The 16,919-nt window shown below is 35.3% G+C and overlaps 1 protein-coding gene across 10 annotated transcripts in view; it reads right to left on the bottom strand.

Annotated features, from left to right (window-relative positions):
- TRIQK (triple QxxK/R motif containing) overlaps positions 1 to 16,919 on the bottom strand; it is an 89,270-nt gene that overhangs the window by 64,521 nt on the left and 7,830 nt on the right. For 8 of the 10 annotated variants that reach the window (XR_002343224.1, XM_021089120.1, XM_021089115.1 and 5 more), the window contains exon 2: positions 5,161 to 5,315. The gene's annotated coding sequence lies outside the window, so the exon portion shown is untranslated. Of the gene's footprint in view, positions 1 to 5,160; positions 5,322 to 15,029; positions 15,067 to 16,919 lie in introns of those variants that run through there. The other 2 variants (XR_002343223.1, XM_021089121.1) reach the window with 2 other exon arrangements.

The raw sequence follows: 16,919 nt of genomic DNA, 5'->3' as shown, positions 1-16,919 counted from the left end.
GACTTCATATTCACTTAAAAAGCCAATAAGATCCAAAGAAAAAGGAGAATGGTTTCATAATATTTAACCTATTTATAACTTGGGTTATATAAACACCAAATTATATATGCTATCTTATTGTTAATAAGTGCTGGAAACTGTGGATAAATAGTTATTACATGCTTATAGTACATGTACATAATTAGTATTCTAAAGTACTTACTTTCTAAAATAGAAGTCTTAATGAACAACATCAAAAGATTAAACACCAGTTTTAGAACTAAGAACCGGAATCTCTAATTCTTTGTCAGAAGAATCAAATTATCTTCCAGTCTAAGAAAGGAGTTTTCTCAGGTTAACACTTCCACCAATTCTTTGTTATTCTCTTCTTAGGAGTTAAAGCGTTGTAAATCTTTTTTGTTGTTGTTTTGTTTTTTTTGTTTTTTTAGGGCCCCACCCACAGCATATGAAGGTTCCCAGGCTAGGGGTTAAATCTGAGCTTTAGCCAGTGGCCTACACCACAACCATAGCAACACCAGATATCTCGTGGCAAGGTTGGATCCTTAACTCACTGAGTGTGGCCAGGGACTGAACTCACATCTTCATGGACACTAGTCCAGTTCTTAGCCTGCAGAGCCACAATGGGAATTCCCAGGAGTTGTAATTCTTGATATCATTTCTACTAAGTCTGTATGTTAAAAATTCTCATATATCAACAACATGCATTGAATGTAGGTTCTTTCTATTAGAGCTGTTAGTCTGACATTAGATAAAACTGGTTCAATGAAGAACCAAAACTTCAATCTGAAGAAATAAATTTAGCATGCCAAATATTTTAAATGACCATGAATCTAACACAGAATGGCAAACAAGAAATAAATTTTAGAATATCCTTTAAATTACAGTACATTCTAATGTCTTCTAAAAGCCTCTAAGAAAAATACCGTAAGTACTCCAATCACTTCTCTTCTATTTTTAAAAATCAAATTTCACTATAACATTATACTATTCTATTTTAAAGTCTATCATAAAAAATATTTTATAATAACACTGGAAAACACAATGGAATATTACCCAGCCATAAAAAAGAATGAAATACAACCATTTGCAGCAACATGGAAGGACCTAGAGATTCTCATATTAAGAGAAGTAAGTTAGACACAGAAAGAAAAATATCATATGAGATCACTTATAGGTGAAATATAAAAAAATAACACAAATGAGCTTATTTACAAAATAGAAATACACTAATGGGCTTTGAAAACAAATTTATGGTTATCAAAGGGGAAACATTGGGGGAGGAATAAAATAGGAGTTTGGGATTAACATATATACACTACTCTGTATAAACTAGATAATACACAAGGACATACCATATAGTACCATATACCATATAGGGAACTCTACTTGATATTTTGTAATAACTTATATGGGAAAAGAATCTGAAAATGAATGATATACATATATATGCATAACTGATTCATTTTTCTCTACATCTGAAACTAACTCAACACTGTAAATAAATTATAGTCCAATAGTAAAATAAAAATTAAATTAAAAAATAAAAGTACTAGATAACTACCTCACTAGTTTTAGAAAATTTTCCTCTGTTATGAAATGATTGGGTCTGTATTTACCATATTAACCAAAATTTGGGAGCAGGGGATAGATTATATACCACGGGCGCCTCTCATGGAAACGGCATACACAAAATTCATTTAAAGTATTTGTTTTCAAATTATTACTGAACTCTAAATAATTTAAAGAAAAAAGTAAAAGAACTTACCAAAGCAATTTTTGCAGTAAAATGTATTATCTGATTTTTTACAAGTGTACAGAACAGTGCCCAACAACCTCTCAGCCCCAAGTTGATCCCATTTCCCATTTGACTCAGTAGCTATCCCAGCTTGCAGGGCTCTCCTGAAACCTATCAACATTTTAATCGGGGCATATGAGCTTATTTCCCAAATCACAAAGAAAATACAGATCTTTAGGCGTGACTCACTCACTTTGCAAACTCACTCTCACTCTCTCAGATACACCAATACACATATATATACACACACCAAATAGAAATAAATCCAAATACACACACTCAGGCACAAACCCTGCTTGGTGTCAGTATTTTGACCTCAGTGTAAGAAGTGTCCTGCTTCCTCTGTGCCCTGGAGTCCACCTCATAAACACTCTTTCTGCCTTTTTATCTTTTATTTCCCTCCTTTTCATCTCCTCTGGCATTGTCTTTATCTGTGGCCTCACCAGCACTACTGCATTAGTATCATAATTGGTCTTACTCTCTCCATTTTTTCCTCCCCTCAAAGCTACCCCACACACTTCTTCTAGAATAAGGTCACTCTATCTTCTCACACAAAAAATCTAATTTGAAAAGATCCAAGTACCCCAATGTTCAGAGCAGCACCATTTCCAACTGCCAAGACAGGGAAGCAACCTAAATATCCATCAACAGAGGAATGGGTTAAAGAAGATGTGGGGAGTTCCCATTGTGGCGCAGTGGTTAACGAATCCGACTAGGAACCATGAGGTTGCGGGTTCGGTCCCTGCCCTTGCTCAGTGGGTTAACGATCCAGCGTTGCCGTGAGCTGTGGTGTAGGTTGCAGACGCGGCTCGGATCCCGCGTTGCTGTGGCTCTGGCGTAGGCCAGTGGCTACAGCTCCAATTCGACCCCTAGCCTGGGAACCTCCATATGCTGCGGGAGCGGCCCAAAGAAATAGTAAAAGACAAAAAAAATAAATAAATAAAAGAAGATGTGGTATACACACACATGGAATATTACTCAGTCATAAAAAGAATGAAATAATGTCATCTGCAGTAATATGGATAGACCTAGTGATTATCACACTAAACAAAGGAAATCAAAAAGAAAAAGATAAATATCATATGATATCACTTATATGTGCTATATAAAAAAATGATACAAAACAGAAGTAGACTCACTGACATAGAAAATAAACTTATGGTTACAAAAAGGGAAAGAGAGGGTAGGAATAAACTAGGAGTTTGAGATTAACAAGTAAACACTACTATATAAAAATAGATAAACAACAAGAACATAATTATAGCACAGGGAATTATATTTGTTATCTTATAATAACCTTTAATGGAAAAGATTCTGAAAAAATATACATATATATGCGCGTGTGTGCTTCAATGAAAAAAATCCACAAAAACAAAAATAACAAAAAAGTAATAATCTCTTACAAATTAAATTTAATCAAGAAACTCCCCTGAAGTATGTCATTCACTGTTCCCCTATTCCTTTAGGAGAGAGTTCTAATTGCACAATATGGTATAATCTAACCCCTGTTTTCTCTCCAATCTCTTTACCTGTCTTTATCCCTCATATATACTACACATATCCACACACAGAGTAGCTCCATAGTCTTTTACTTACATGCAGTTTTCTGAAATGATCATACTATGTAATAGTTTACTGGCTCTGCCCATACTCTTCCTTTCTCTGAAAATGCTTTCAAATACTTCTTTCCCTAAATATCTTATACTCCTTTAAAACAGTAAAAAGATATCACGGTCATTAATTCTATTCACCTATCTTCCAATTTTCCTTTCCCTAAGGGTAGAAGTCAGTATTGCACTTCACAATCCCCCATTTTAAATAAAGCAATTTGCTTTGACTAATGAAAATCTACATGCCAGTTCACTAGCATGACAACTAGACACTCCCTCTCCCCACTTCTGCAGTGATCATGGAAGTTCATTCAGACAAAATCTTTAATACCTGTGGTCACTGAGAGTTCCTACCAACCCATTCTGGACACACAGTCTGTGTGGGAAAGAAATATTTGTTATGTTAAGACACTGAGATTTGGGCTTGTTTGTTCCTACATCATAAAATAGACTGAGTGATAGAAAGGGTTAGCTTTTTCAGTAAGACTTTCATGAGCCCAACACAGTCTTATTAAATGCTGTTTCCCCAAGTGATGATAACATACTATTCGTACTGTTGTAATTATCCACCTCCCTTCAAACTGTACTTCTGAGGGCAGGAACTGTGTATTTCATTCCTATATCCTCATCAACTAGCACAGATCATGGTAGGTCCTTAAAAAATATTTGCTAAATCAAGCATTGACTCATTCATTCATTCATTCATTCACTCATTGAAACCCTTGCCCTCACAGAAGGAAATAATATTCTTGTGAAAAATAACAGCAATAAGCAAGACAAATAAGTACAAAATACATAGTTTATTAGATAAAATAAATGTTAATTAGTGAATACAGAGCAGAGATATTTGGATAGTGAACCATAAGACCTCATTTAAAAAGTGACCTTTTAATAAAAACCCAAAGGAAAGTAAATAATTTGTCATGCAGATAACTGGGAATTCATCAGAGAAAATAACAGAAAAAAAAAAAAAAAAAAAAAAAAACCCTGAGATGGGAACATGCCTGGCATGTTCAAAGAACAAGGGTGACAGTATGGCTGAGCAAGTGAATAGTCGGAGATGTGAGATTAGAGCAGTAACAAAGGGCAAGGTCTTGCAGAGACATGGAGGTGAGTTTCAAATCTTTAGCTTTTATTTTGAGTGAAATGGGAGCCATGGGAGAATTCTAAGTAGGATGTGGGTTGAAGAGGACAGCAGAAGATAAGGTCACAGATATAATGAGGGCCCATTTTCTTCTACTGTATGACATATTTCCTCTACCCACAAAATATGTGAAACATGGACATACCAATTAATCAAGGAAGATTTCAAAATAATGTTGCATAATAGATCTTAGTTTTTATGATCTTAATTTGATCATTTCTTACTATGCGGGGGCATTGATTTTAACTGATATATATAATTATCAAAATAACCTACCAAGTATCACAGTATATCAGATATCAAGACAGACCACTGCATTAATGCTGCGACAAATCCTTGTACATAATTAATACTAAATAATTTGACAAATTAATCAGATATAGATTTATAGTTCTAATGATCTTGCTTCATTTATTAGAATTTGCCCAAATATTACAAAATAAATCCAAGTAAAAACATTTTCCTATTGTAATTCAGCCTTCTATAAGAAAGAACTATATTTGATCTCAAGTTCATAGCCCCAAACAAACCAAAACAAGAAAAACAAAGTGAAAGAAAACAAACCACAAGTCAAAACACCTTTTGCCAAATGCTAAATCAAATAAACACACCTTGTGTTGTGTCCTTGAGGCTGCCAAGTTTGAACTCTGGAGAGCTGCCAAGGGGTAAGATGTTTCCAAAGGCAAGATCTTCACAGAGGAAGCTGTGCTCACATTCCTGGCAAATTCAATTCCAGATACAATAAACTCTTGGTTTCTTTTTCTTACTGGAATTCAAAATAGAGTATATGGAAATATTAAATTGATGATCTCCAGTTCCCTAATGTCCAGAAATCAAAATCACTACAGTGGCATTTTCCATATACGGTTCATGGTTTGTTAATTCTGTTGTATGGTTACTTTGATTAAGTTTCCATGGCCATTTATACCTGAAAAACATTGCATACTAGTCCCCCTTTTACATAAGGTACACTTTTTAAAAAAGGCTCTGAGAAGTCCTGTAATAGAAAAGCCTATTTAAATTGACTCCATCTAATATGTTCCAAATTTATTTAAGTAAAGACCACCTTTCACGGTAATAAATAGTGTCAGGCTTTCTGCAAATCACACTTGAAGAATAGTTCACTGTATAGTGACCACCTGAAAAGTAGTAAGAGATGTTTCCACTATATTTTAGACTTGAATATGAATGTGGAGACTGCTTTGAAATTATTTTCTGTTATTGTAATTTGTAGAGTTGGCCTATAAACATAATTGGATTTATTCAACCACAAATTGTTAAGTATGTTACTTTCTAAACCAAATGCCCATTATAAAAGCAACAAGAAGAACAATCAAATAATGTATGGTTTATTCTTTTTTTGTTCAATGAATATTTACTGAATATTTATCATGTGTCAGACACTGAACTTATCTTTAGTTTTATACTGCAATAGCTCTCACATAGAAAAGGCTATCAAATTTAAGTGGTTCCAAATTGCTCTCTAACAGTAATAATATCAACTCAAAATTTAAGCCCAAGTATTTGAGAATACTAGTTTTATTAATTCAAATCATATTAAAAATATCTTGCAGAGGTAGCCAAGTCAGTGGAGTGGGAAGACTCTGAACTCACCTCCTACTAACAGACACTCCAAAATTACAACTACTTACTGAGCAACTGTCTATGAGCACAACATGAAGACTAGCATAAAGGATTTTCCACAACTAAACACAGAAAGAATCACAACAAAATGAATAGGAGAGGCAGAGATGAGGTACAGTCAGAATCCATATCTCTGAGTTGTCAATCCACAAATGAAAAGAATATCAAAATCTTAGAAGTCCTCCCCAAAAAATAAGGATACTGAGCCCCACATCCAGCTCCCAGCCTGGTGTCCTATACCATGAATACAAACCATTAGAATGACTGACTTTGAAAACCAACAATGCTTATGTTTAGGAGAGCCGGAGAGCAATAGAAAATTGGCACTCTGCTCTCAAAGGGCATGTGCAAAATCTCACATGCTCTTAGTCCTAGCTCAGAGGCAGTAGTTTGAGAGGACTTGTGTCAGACCCACTTGCTGATCTCAGAGAGCCTCCCAGAGAGCCAGGAGGCTAGTGGAACTGCCCCTGGGAATAGAAAAGTAGCAACAACAATTTCTGGGAGCTCATTCTACAGCAATAACAATGTTGTGGTCAATCCCCAGTTTGGAACCCTCCCTCAAGCCTATTAGTCTCCATAAGTGGGACAGTAACAGGCCCAAACCTCCCTTGGCCATGCGGACAGCCACCCAGAGACTTGGCCTTGTGCTCTAGAAGATTGGTACCATCCCAGTGCCCACTTGGTCAGAAAGCCATGCTAGGATCCAGCCAGGCCCACCAACAGACCAGCAGCAGTCCTATGTCCTCCAGGCTGTACAACCACCTGCATAAAAAGCTCATTCCACCCTCAAGCAGGCCTGCAGCTACCATACAACACATGACCACACAGCTGACACAGTGATAATTTCAACAAAGAGCTTGAAAATAAAAAGAATCAAACAGGGCTGAAAAATACAATAACTATCCTAATTAAAAAAAATACACTAGAAGGCATCAAGAAGAGATTAGGTACAGAGGAATGGATCAACAATCTCGAGGACAATCTAGTAAAAATCACCCAAGCTTAACAGAAAAAAAGAATTTTTAAAAACAGGATAGTTTAACAGATCTCTCAGACAACGTCAAGGAAACTGACTATCATATTATAGGGATCCCAAAAGAAAAACATAGAGAAAGGAGGAGAGAACTTATTCAAAAGAAATAATAGCTGAAAATGTTCCTAACCTGGGGAAGGAAGCAGACATCCAAGTCCAGGGAGCACAGAGATTTCAAAACAAGATAAACACAAAGAGGTCCATGCCAAGGAACTTTATAAATAAAATGGCAAAAATTAAAGACAAAGAGAAAATATTAAAAGCAACAAGATAAAAGCAACAAGTTATGTGTAAAGAAACTCCCATCAGGCTATCAGCTGACTTTTAGCAGAAACTCTGAAGTCCAGAAAGGTAGTGGCACAATATATTTAAAATGATGAAAGAAAAAAAAATAAAAACACCAATAACCAAAAATATTCTAATGGTATGGCTTTCATTCAGATTTTTTAGAGAGATCAAACGTTTTACACAGACAAGCAAAAGCTAAAATAGTTCAGGACCACCAAACCAGGTCTAATAGATATGTTATAGGGACTCCTCTAAGCAGAAAAGGCCATGACTAGAAATATGACAATTATAAAAGTAAAAATCTCACTGACAAAGGTAAATATACAGTAAAGGTAGTAAGTAGATCAACCACTTATGAAACTAGTATGAAGATTAAAAACAAAAGTAGTAAACTCATCTCTATCCAAAATAAGTGGTTAAGGGATACAAAAACAAAAGTATAATGTCCAAAACACTGAAAACGGTGGGGCATGGGGGAGTAAAAATATAAGGTGGTTGGAATGCCTTCACACTTAAGAGATCATCAACTTAAAATAATCACACACAAATATATACTACACATATACATATGTGTGTATATGTATACAAGTTGTATATCTGAACCAACATAGTAAACATAAACTAAAAACCTAAAATAGATATATGCACAAAAAAGGAGAAAGGAATCTAAGCATAACACTAAGATAACCATTAAATCAAAAGGGAATAAAGCAAAAGAAGGAAAAAAAAAAAACTACAGAAACAATCACAAAACAATTAATAAAATGGCAAAAATTACATACTATCAATAATTACTTTAAAGATACATCTGAAATTAACACATTATAAATCAACTATACTTAAATTTAAAAAAATGAGTTTATTGGTTACCAATAAAAAATAAATAAATAAATAAGACTTTAGAGTTTAATAGACTTAAAGCTCCAATCAAGAGACATAGAATAATTTTTTAAAAATTAAGACACAAATTCACATATATATTTATATATTGACTACAAGAGATTCGCTACAAATCTAAAGACACACACAGACTGAAATGAGAAAATGGAAAAAAATACTCTGAAAATTGAAAGAAAAAAGGCTGGGGTAGCAATTTGACAACAGATAAAATAGATTTTAATAACAACTGTAACAAGAGACAAAGAAGACATGACATAATGATAATGGTATCAAAATAACAAGAATATATAAAAATTGTAAATATAAATGCATGCAATATGAAGCACCTAAATAAGTAAAGCAAATATTACCTCCTATAAAGGAAGAAACTGCTAGTAATACAGTAACAATGGATGCCTTTAACGCCTTAAGGTAATCATCCCAATAGAGAAACACTGGCCTTAAATGACACATTAGAACAGACAGAATTAATACATACACATAGGAGCTCCCAATGTGATACACACACACACAGTGGAATACTACTCAACCATTGTAAAAAGGAAATCTTGCCAAAGCCAACAAAATATATGGATCAAGACACTATTATGCTAAGTGAAACAAATCAGATGAAGGAAAAGATCAATACTGAATGATCTCACTTATAGTGGAATCGAAAACAACAAATGAAACAAAATTAAAAGAGACATAGATACAGAGAACAAATGAGTGGATATGAAAAGAGAGGGAGGTGAAGATGTGGGTGAAATAGGTAAAGGGGATTAAGAGATATAAGCTCCAGTTATATAATAAATAAGTCATAGAAATGTAATGTACAGCATAAGAACTACAGTCAATAATTTTGAATGGGGACAGATGATTACTAGAATTATTGTGGTGATATTTTCATAATGTATGCAAATGTCAAATCACTATATGGCATATCTAAAGCTGATATAATATGTCAACTATATTTCAATAAAAATAGCTTGCAATTTCAGACTATTTTAAAATAATAATGATAATTCAGGTCAAGATTCACAATATGAAAGCATAGACTTTTAAAAAAATGTAACTGCAGTTCCCATAGTGGCTCAGCAGTAATGAAACCAACTAGTATGCATGAGGACACAGGTTCCATCCCCGGTCTCTCTCAGTGGATTAAGGATAGGCATTGCTGTGAGCTGTGGTGTAAGTTGCAGATGGGGCTCGGATCTGGCGTTGCTGTGGCTGTGGCAAAGGCTGGAGGCTGCAGTTCCAATTCGACTCCTAGCCTAGGAACTTACATATGCTGTGGATGTGGGCCTAAAAAGACAAAAAAAAAAAAAAATAGTACTGCAAAAGAATAAAGTTGAACTCCTATTTCAAACTATACACAAAGATTAATTGAAAGTGAATCATAAACCTAGATGCAAAGGCTGAAATTATAAAACGCTTAGAAGAAAATATAGGAGTAAAACTTCATAACCTTGGGGTTGGCAACAGTTTCTTAGACACATACAAAAAAGCACAAGCAACAAAATAAAAAATAAAACCACTTTTGTGTTCCAAAATACATGATCAAAAACTGAAATGACAACCAACAGAATGGGAGAAAACATTTGCAAATCATATATACAGAATAGATGAAGAACACTTACAAAAATAAAAATACAAATAACCCAGTCTAAACTGGGCAAATGATTTGAATAGATACGTCTTGAATAAATAAATACAAATTGCCAATAAGCACACGAAAAGACATCCAACATCATTTGTCATTAGGGAAATTCAAATCAAAAATCACAATGAGTTAACACCTCATACTCACTAGGCTGGATATACCAAAAGACAGACAGTAAGAAGTATTGATGATGGAGTTCCCGTCGTGGCACAGTAGTTAACGAATCCGACTAGGAACCATGAGGTTGCGGGTTCGATCCCTGGCCTCGCTCAGTGGGTTAAGGATCTGGCATTGCCGTGAGCTGTGGTGTAGGTCGCAGACACAGCTCAGATCCTGCGCTGCTGTGACTGTGGCGTAGGCTGGTGGTTACAGCTCCGATTAGACCCCTAGCCTGGGAATATCCATGATTAGACCCCTAGCCTGGGAATATCCATATGCCGTGGGAACAGCCCTAGAAAAGGCAAAAAGACAAAAAAAAAAAAAAAAAAAAGGTACTGATGTTTACGTAGAGAAACTGGAACTTTTTTATATTGCTGGTGGGAATGAAAAACACTAGTCATTCTGGAAAACACTTTGGCAGTTCCTCAAAAAACAAAACATAGAATGACCATATGACCAAGTAATTCCACTCCTAGATATATACACAAGAGAAATGAAAATATTTATTCATATAAAAACATGTACACAAATGTAAATAGCAGCATTACCCTTATTTGGCCAAAAAGTGAAAACAATTCATGGTGAATAAACAAAATGATTCCATATAATAAATATCATTCCAACATTAAAAGGAATGAGATACTGACACACAGTACAACACATATAAACTTTAAAAACATTATTCTAAGTGAAAACCAGCCTTTCATAAAGGTCCAAATAATCCACAGTTCCTATTTATTCTCTTTATATGAAATGTTCAGAATGAGAATATCTATAGAAAAAGAAAATAGATTAATGGTTACTTAAGGCTGGAGGTGGGAGCAGAAGAGATGGGCAGTGACCAACATTGGATATTTTTGAGGTGATGAAAATATTCTAAAATTAGTGGTGATGGTTGCATAACTCTGTGAAAATGCTCAAACCACTGATATATACATTTAAAAATGATAAATTTTATGAATGTGAATTATATCTCAATGAAGCTGTTTTTAAAATAAAAGAATAATAATAATATCAATCTGAAGTCCTTATCTAAAATGTTTGGGCCAGATGTGTCTTGGAGATGTATCTTGAAGAATACAGAAAGGTATTATGTCCCATACCTACCATAACTACATAACACTCCTAGAGGAATATGGGGGCAACACATCAACACTTCAGAGCAAAATCTTATCAATATTGACACAGACTGGAAAAATAAATACTACATTAAGGAACCACTTGTCATTTCAACTCTACTATGCCTCAAATTAGCTTGTGGAAAACATGGAAAAAATTGAAAATGAACAGTGGGTGTTGGACCCTTATTAATGATAATGATTAATAATAGTAACAATATCAGTAGTTTCCTTTTACTGTGTTAAGTATGTCACATATATTGAAGGATTCTCAAACATTCCTACAAAAGTACAATTAACCTCATCTAGGAAAGCTGGGTTTTCTAATGATTAGGTGACTTTTCCAAGTACGCACCATTAAGAAAAAAGGCAGCGATTCGAACTCAAGTCAATCTAATCACAGAGCACACTCAACGTTCCTCTACAGGAAAGAACGTATTCAGATTATTCACCTAAGATATAGACTTTACATCTGTAAAATGGAGAGAAGTAGCCTTTTACATATATCACAGAAATTACTAAAAGGATGAAGTGAGATCATTTCTATGAAAATAATCTGTCAAATATAAATGTGTATGTAAATATCATCTAGGGAGTTCCCGTCGTGGCGCAGCGGTTAATGAATCTGACTAGGAACCATGAGGTGCAGGTTCGATCCCTGGCCTTGCTCAGTGGGTTAAGTATCTGGCATTGCCGTGAGCTGTGGTGTAGGTTGCAAGACGCGGCTCGGTCCCGCATAGCTGTGGCTCTGGCATAGGCTGGTGGCTACAGCTCTGATTCGACCCCTAGCCTGGGAACCTCCATGTGCCGCAGGTGTGGTCCTAGAAAAGCCAAAAAGACAAATAAATAAATAAATAAATATTATCTGGAAAACTATTTGCATAATATATTTAAATTAAGCCCTAAAATGGTACAGTTTTTTGATATTTGGTTTTCTTCGCTTGAGGTTCCCAGGTTAGGGGTCGAATTGGAGCTACAACTGCCTGCCTATGCCACAGCCACAGCCACACCAGATCCAAGCCGCATGTGTGACCTACACCACAGCTCAGGGCAACACCAGATCCTTAACCCACTGAGAGAGGCCAAGGATCGAAACTGCAACCTCATGGTTCCTAGTCGGATTTGTGTCTGCTGTGTCATGACAGAAACTCCATAAAATGGGATAGTGTTAATCAAATTCTATACAGGTATTCAAAATAAATGTTAATAAATGTTGTAATAAAATAAATCATATTGGAAGACATGCTAAGGATTAATGTAAACATTGTTTTTTAAATATCCTAGAAAATTTCAATACATTCAAGTGATCCATAACTGAATTTCTATCATCTCAAGTTTTGATAAAGCTTATATACATATAAAAGTGGCACCAGTGTTCATATATACCACATACACATTATGTTTGGTCTTAAAGCAGGTCTATGTACCTTGGAAAAGCCAGACATTATTTTAATTTACAGGTAACTTTCTAATCTCTTGAAAATTTAAAATGATTTCAGTGTATTTAAAAGCTTGCTCACAAAAGTTTACATACCATATATATTTCTAGGATAATTAGGGGATTGTTTACACGTCCTCATTCAAAGAAAACTTGTTATAAAAATATAACATGAATGGGGATATCCTGGCAACTTTTGTTTCATGAGGATTTAAGTCACAGCATGAAAGAGTTTTAGGTGTGTTCCCCTTGTGGCTCAGTGGTTAGCAAACCCGACTAGCATCCATAAGGATGCAGGTTTGATACCTGGCCTCTCTCAGTGGGTTAAGGATCCGGCGTTGCCATGAGCTGTGGTGTAGGTCACAGATGCGGCTTGGATCCCGTGTTGCTGTGGCTCTGGTGTAGGCCAGTGGCTACAGCTTTGATTAGACCCCCTAGCCTGGGTACAGCCCTAAAAAGACCAAAAAAAAAAAAAAAAAGAATTTTAGGGAGTACTGTTTTGAAAAATTTAAGACTGGAGTTCTCACTTGGTGCTGTGGGTTAAGAATCTGACTGGATGGCTAAGGTTGCTGCAGAGGGGCAAGTTCAAGCCCTGATCCAGCACAGTGGGTTAAAGGATCCGGCATTGCCACTGCTGTGATGTAGGTCACAGCTGCAACTCAGATTCACTTCCTGGCCTGGGAACTTCCATATGTTGTGGGTGTGGCCATCAAAAAAAATTTTAAGAACCATCATTTTAAATGCTAATCTGATTGCATCTAAATAATCATGCTGCTCTCTAGTTTCAAAATCTGAAATGGATCCTCCTTCCACATGAGATGAAAATTGTTCTGCTTGACATACAATAGCCTTCTCGGACTGGACTAGTGGGTCTTTATTGCCTCAACTCCAGCCACGTTTTCCAAACTTTGTTCCAGCTACTGAATTTCTTTCATTTCCCAATCACAGGACCCTACTGACAGCTTTGTGGCTTTACCAATCTTGATCTCTTTGCCTCCATGTTACCTTAGCCCTAGCCTAATCTACCTTGAATTTACAGGATCCTTTAAAACCTCATTTCAATGCCACTTTCTCTGTAATAAGATACCTGTGCTTGCCAAATATTTGGTGATTAAATGATTAACACATAACTCATTTATTAAATGTACTACATGCTTATCTCTATGCACACACAGAATTTTGGCATCCATTAGTAAAGTGGTCATTATTCCTTACAGTACTAAAGTATTAACTGATTTTACTCTTTGTAAATGATATTCTAAAACCTTTACATGAATTTTGTTTCATTTAAACCAAAAAGATGAAAAAGAGAAAATCTAGATTATAACATATAAAGTATAATAGATTCTTGATTTTTAACCCCAGTCCACATAAGACCAAAGATATGCTAAGGCAAGTAGAACACTGAAGAGCCATAATTGAGTAAATTTAGGTCTCCTGAATAGAGAAGAAAGTTTCAGTCATACACATTAAAGTTCATATAATATTTAGGTCAGGAGATGCAACCCTTTTCTGTAAAGGGTCAGATCATTAACATTTTAGGCTCTAGAGGTCAAGAGGCAAAATCAAGTTATAACTCCCATTTTGTCACTGTGATTTGTTGTGCTGAGAAGCAATGCAAAGCAATGAGACCACCACATTTACATCTGTTACAATTTCTCAAAAATGATATTTTAATGCAAAAGCTTCTATAGATAATATGTAAACAAATGAGTGTAACTGTGTCCAAAAAAATATTTATAAACAATTAAAGTTGGAATTTCATATAATTTTCACTTGGAAAATATCATTGTTTTGATATTTTTCAGCCATTTAAAAACAGAAACAATTGTTGGTTCATGGGTCCTACAAAAAGAAGTTAAATGTGGGTGGATCCCAGCTCAGTTTGCTGGGCAGTGGTTTAGGTACATTTTTTAATCTATTCATACTCTTCAATTACCAGACTTCAACTCTGGCAAAATAAATCAGACGATCACAAAGTTTTATTTTTTATTACTGGATTAATTTTTACATTGTATATTTTCACATGCAGTTTTTTAAACATATGCCATCAATTTTTAACTAGATTTAATATAATTATTTAAAGATTTAAAGCCACCTCTATATTCTAGGACTCTAAATATACCAATATATCATCCATTTTGCTTTTTATATACTATGTCTTTTGTATTTATATTGTATCAGCTCTGTATAAATTATTGCATGTCTTTTTTTTCCACCAAAAGCAAAAAAAGATGTAGAGTTCCTTACATACTCACAAGTGGTTTTCTGTTGCTGTCACATGAGAAAGACGAACTGCATGAAAAAAAAAAATTTAACTCTAAAAATGTTGCTCTGTTGTCATCTGGTACTTAACACCACAGAAAAGAAGCCTGAGACCAGCTTAAATTTTGTTTCCTGATGCTAATATGCTATTTCTCTCTTTCTAGATATATGAAGACTATTTCCTTTATCAATATAATTTGGCATATTTTTATAGTGTGTCTCTCTGAGTTGTCACAACTATATAAGAAAAATTCTGCCATACATAGGTATTTTTTTAGGTGAGAAAAGTTTTATTTCCTGTTATCTTTTTATTACTTTTAAAAATATGTTCTGTTCTCTTCTTTATAAACATTATCTACCTTTTTGTCTCTGCTCCAGAAACTCCAAATGTTCATATAGTGGACTTCATTCTTTTTTCTCTATATACAATCATCTTTTCATGCATTCGGTATTTTAGTTCAGATTACATTTCAAGTCTATTCTCCACACATTAAATTTTCCACATTAAAATCAATTCTGCTCTTTATTGCCTCAAATATGGACTTATGTTATTGTGGTAGACAGAGTAATATTCCCCCTCAAAAATATCCAAGTCCTAATTCCTAAAATTTGTGAATATGTTATCAAACATTGCAAAAGGATGTGATTAAACGAAGAACCTCCTGAATTATCCAACTGGATGGCTTTATGTTGTTAAGTTTTCCTAGCTGTGGTTTTAAGTGTACTTGACACAGAATAGTAAGAGAGATGCGGATGTTTCTGGCTTTGAAGATGGAGGAAGGCAGCCGTAAACCAAGGAATGTGAGCAGCGTTCAGAAGCTGGGAAAGGTGCCAAGAGCCCCCAGAAACGAATGCATCCCTGCCAATACCTTCATTTCAGTCCAGTGAAACCTGTATCAAACTTCTGAAAAGTATAAGATCCTGAACTTTTAAGTCACAAATTTGTGGTAGTTTGTTACAGTAGGAATATAAAACTAATATAGTTTTACTCTTTTTAGTTTCTTTGTCCTCTTTTGGCTCTACCATATTCTCGCTCTTTTTGTTTGTTTTTTGTTTGTTTGTTTAATAGTTGCACCTGTGGTACATGGAAGTTCCCAGGCCAGGGACTGAATCTGAGCTGCAGCTGTGCCCTATGCTACAGATGTATCAATGCTGGATCCTTCAATCCACTGTGGCAGACCAGGGATCGAACCTACAGGTCCACACAATCTAAACAGTCCTGTCAGATTCTTTACCAACCGCACCATAGTGGGACTGCCCTTATTCTCTGAATCATTGTTCTTTTCATATGGAATTCTATCCATTGAGTCCATGTATTCCTGCATGTGTTAGATGTCAAAGAATCTTCTCAGATATTCTTCCTTAAAATTCTTCTCAGATTTTCACAGGTATGCCTATGCATATTCTGCCAATTTCCTTTTTCTTGGTTTTGTGGTGTTTTTTGTTCTGCTTTATTTATTTCAAATGCTCAATTCATCCAGAAAATTCTGGCACTGAAAGAGACCCCATAGATCATTTCTATAAAGCCCAAGCTTTTGTAAATGTGTATATGTTGGAAGATGAGGGGAATGCTGAAGAGAGGAGAGGAGGGAGTTCCTCTCGTGGCTCAGGGGTTAATGATCCCGACCAGGATATATGAGGATGTGTGTTCGATCCCTGTCCTCTCTCAGTGGGTTAAGGATCCAGCATTGCCACGAGCTGTGGTGTAGGTCGCGGACTCAGCTCGGATCCTGCGTTGCTGTGGCTGTGGTGTAGGCTGGCTCCAATTCGATTCAACCCCTTCCTGGGAACTTATATATGCCATGGGTGTGGCCTTAAAAAGCAAAAAAAAAGGAAAGAAAGAGAGGAGAGGAGAAAAAGAATAGACTTTTATGAACAGACAA

The sequence above is a fragment of the Sus scrofa genome, chromosome 4, assembly GCF_000003025.6.
Source record: "Sus scrofa isolate TJ Tabasco breed Duroc chromosome 4, Sscrofa11.1, whole genome shotgun sequence".
NCBI lineage: Eukaryota > Metazoa > Chordata > Mammalia > Artiodactyla > Suidae > Sus > Sus scrofa.
This window is presented reverse-complemented; position numbering and strand designations above follow the sequence as displayed.